Genomic DNA, 3,718 nt, shown 5'->3' on the forward strand with positions numbered 1-3,718 from the left:
CTTCTAGAAATTTGATTTGGAAATCATAAACAACCTTCTTCTGAGTCGATGAGGCAGGGTTTGAACTTGGTTGGGTGAAAATGAAGGTTGACTATACGGTTGGGTGAAAAATGAAAAAAAGCCAAAGCATTTCTTGTGGCTGCTCTTTAATTACTCTTTACTTTACTGTCTTCAAAGTTCAATAACAAAAGTGGCTTTCTATTAGCAATCTAATTCAAAAATGCAAATAACAAAATAACTGCCGAATTCACTGGTAGCAACTAGCTAGCCTAAATCAAGGTTTCTATGAATTGTCCCTTCTCTGCGAGTTCTTTATATGAAAATGAAATGCTCTAAAAATCAGTTCGGCTTTCATTTAATCATTAAGTGTTTCAATTATTTTGCCAAAATGAGTTGAAACGTTTTAACAATTGCTTGATCGATCAAAAAACTAAAAAATCGCTAAGAAATTCCGTGGAGTGCAAAAACTGACTTCTAAAGCGTCCTGCACAACGTAGAATTTTGCTATTTGTTTTGGACTTAAAAGATCGTATTGGCCAGTAATGTCGCTGGTTTGCAACGCCATTGCCCATTATACTTGCTATTGTTTGACACGTAGGCTCAGGCCCGGATTTATGGGGGGCAGAGGGTGCAGTTGCCCCGGGCCCCCCTTTTAAAGGCCCACCGAAATGGAAAAATGTGATTTTGTGTTATTATTATTATTTTCTCTCAGCCTTTGAAGTTTCTGCAAAATGCCTCCTTTTTATTTCAAGGTTACTTTTTAGTCACAAGGTGGTGACTGAGCTTGGCGTAAAGACATTAGCATCGGTGTACCGTGTAGGTAACTTTCAAGAAAACTTTTTTGCACGGAGGCTCCCTGATCTAAAGGTGCCCCGGGGCACCCATCAGTTAAACTCGCCCTGCGTAGGCTATTTTTGTAGGCTACACTGCAGAGTGTTATTTAGACGTTTTTGCTATGCAATGAACTGTTTTATGGATGACAGCAGCTAGGCTCTTGATAGGCTTCACTGATTATGACACTTCGCTTTTTGACGTCACAAACGTCGCACGCCTCCCAAAATTTCAACTTGAACGTAATTATTCGCCATTGAAGTCAGATCTTTACTTTATTTTTGTCTAGTTGATTGCCATTGCCTATAGTTAGGTCAAAACATCAGTAACCCTGCATATGCCTGGAGGAAACTGAGTTACTGAAACTGAGTCTAAACTGAATTACTGAAACTGACTGAAACTGAGTTACTCGTCCCGTAGTAAAGCCCCGAGGGCGAGGTCTATCATATTTTAATCGCCCAAAAAGAGGACATGTTTCGTAAGCAAGTACAGAGCAACTGGATTTTCCGTTTGAAAACTTTTTACATCTTCTTGGAAAATTAAACAGTAGGCCCAGGCAATGCAACAAGATTCAGCTTACAGCCAAAAAACAACGCAGATTTATTTTTCAGATTCAACCCCCAAATTTAACTATTTTCTATAAGGAAAGATCAGCTTTGACAAGATCATAAAATCCCTTTTACACGAAATATGACTGAAACTGTACACAACCATTATGATGCTAGAAACTGACTCAACCACAAGCTGTTATGTGTTATCTTATCTCTTTTCTTGCGCGATTGTGGTTGCACCATAGCAAAAGTGCGTTCTACACTTCTACAGTACATTTGCATTTTGAGCCATAGTCTATGGCAGACAAAGAATTGGGCAAATTTTAACAGTTCACCAAACAATTCTGCGGTTCTAGTTTGGTTTTAAATCTTTGTCCTCGGACTGACAAAGCGTTGATAGGCTATTCCTGGTAGTTTCGCATGGGCTGCTTGTCTTCTGCAATGTTTAAAATATTCTCTCCATTTGCCATCATTTTAGACAAAGCGAATGTATTAGTTTCAAAGTGCTTTGTAGGCTACAAATTGGCATAGGTTTGGTAGGCTAAGGCTATAGACCGATTAGTTTAGCATAATCAATGTCAACATTTTTCTCTGCCAGATAGGCCTACGTAGGCTACTTTACACACAGCTGAACATTATTCCATTCGGACAGAAGCATCCAATCACAACATTTGAACTCAGCAAATGAAGTGATCTATTCATCTGAGTAGGCAACACAGAAGTCGGAGGCTACAATCAAAATGCATTCGATATGGTCATCGAGGCTAACGCACTGTCTTTGTTTACCTAAGAAATAACTGAATAATTTGATAGACAGAGGATGAAGTGCAGGTTTGCAAAGACAGACACATTTTATCTATTTCAATGACCGAAAACAATGAGGAATACGAGGAATAGCAAGTGACATTTACAAAAAAGAGTGGGAGTTTTTTGCTGGAAACTCTTCTTAACGACATCTGCCGAATTCTGTCCCATTCCATCATTTTCTCATGTTCATTCAACATCTGCAGACATTGAATCAATTCAAATGAAATACCAATTTTCTTGCTGAGTTGTGATAACATGAACAAAAATTGCACAAAATGCAATAATATATAAATAAAAAATATAATTAGGCCAAGCTCTCTGTTACATTTCCTTGAATGATTTCTTCATTGCCACTGCAACATTCGTTATCCTCAACCTTAACATCACTGATGTTAGAGTCCTGACAGATTATGACTTCGATGGCGGACTCAGCATTCATTGTTGTTTCAATAGAAATTTAGTTTAGCCTATATCAGATATAGTTTCAACTTTAAGGTACCGGTAAGTTTTTTTTTCGTCTGTAAATCAAAGCAATAATACAAGTCAACAAAGTTTAACTGCACGTTAGGCTACAGTTAGGTTATGATACTGCTTCCCTTGTCAGTGATGGGCATTATCGGTGATAATTTACTGGCGATAATTATTATCGGCGACAAATTTTTATCGCTTATCGTTATCGCTCAATTATTTTTTCAGTTATCGTTTATCGTTATCGCCAAAGGCAATATTTGATTATCGCCGATAATCGCCGATAAATTTTTTTTCGGACCAACACACAAGTGGAAGGCCAATGAAAAGTAATATTTTTACTAGCCACCTAGTTAATGAAACTAAAATTGATACCAGTTCTTCTTCATCAGTGCCTGAAGTGTGTGTGCACACTGCACAGGTCGTTGTCAGGGGGGGGGGGGGGCACGCTCCCCTGCAGCGACGGCCCTGACAACACAATAATTTTTAAAGTTGCAAATTGCAATGCAATGAAATGCATGCAACAATTCTCTTGTTGTTTTGCTGCAATCGGCAATCGCGAGTGAATTTTACAATTAAATTGTAAGCGCACAGGCGCCAAAGCTTCCTTTGAAGCGAAGCAAAAGAAATTGGCAAGTGGTTTGGGAAAGTGTCGCAATACGACTCTACGAGGCCGCTTTCAAATAAGCGTTGCAGCAGAAAGAGAACTCTGATTGCAGCATCGTGCATTTTACCGCACTTTTCAAGATCAAGACTGTGGAGAGTGTGATTTTATTGCGTAGCCTAGGCTTAGATTAGGGGCGTAGCAACTTAAAAGTTGTTCCTGTTTAAAGTTAAAGAAAATTAGCCATGCAGTAGGCTAAATATGAAGTAGATAGGCTATGTATGACCGTCGAGAAAAGATGCAAGAACAATACAGTAGGCCTATAGTTCAGTGCTCTCTCCAGAGCGAAAAAAGTAGGGAAAGGGGGAGGCACCTGCCCAAAGTGAGAGAGCACCAAAATGTTAACCTAATGAACAAGTCATAAAAAAGCCGGTCACATAATAAACGACATAAGTTT

This window comes from Aplidium turbinatum, chromosome 12, assembly GCF_918807975.1.
Source record: "Aplidium turbinatum chromosome 12, kaAplTurb1.1, whole genome shotgun sequence".
NCBI lineage: Eukaryota > Metazoa > Chordata > Ascidiacea > Aplousobranchia > Polyclinidae > Aplidium > Aplidium turbinatum.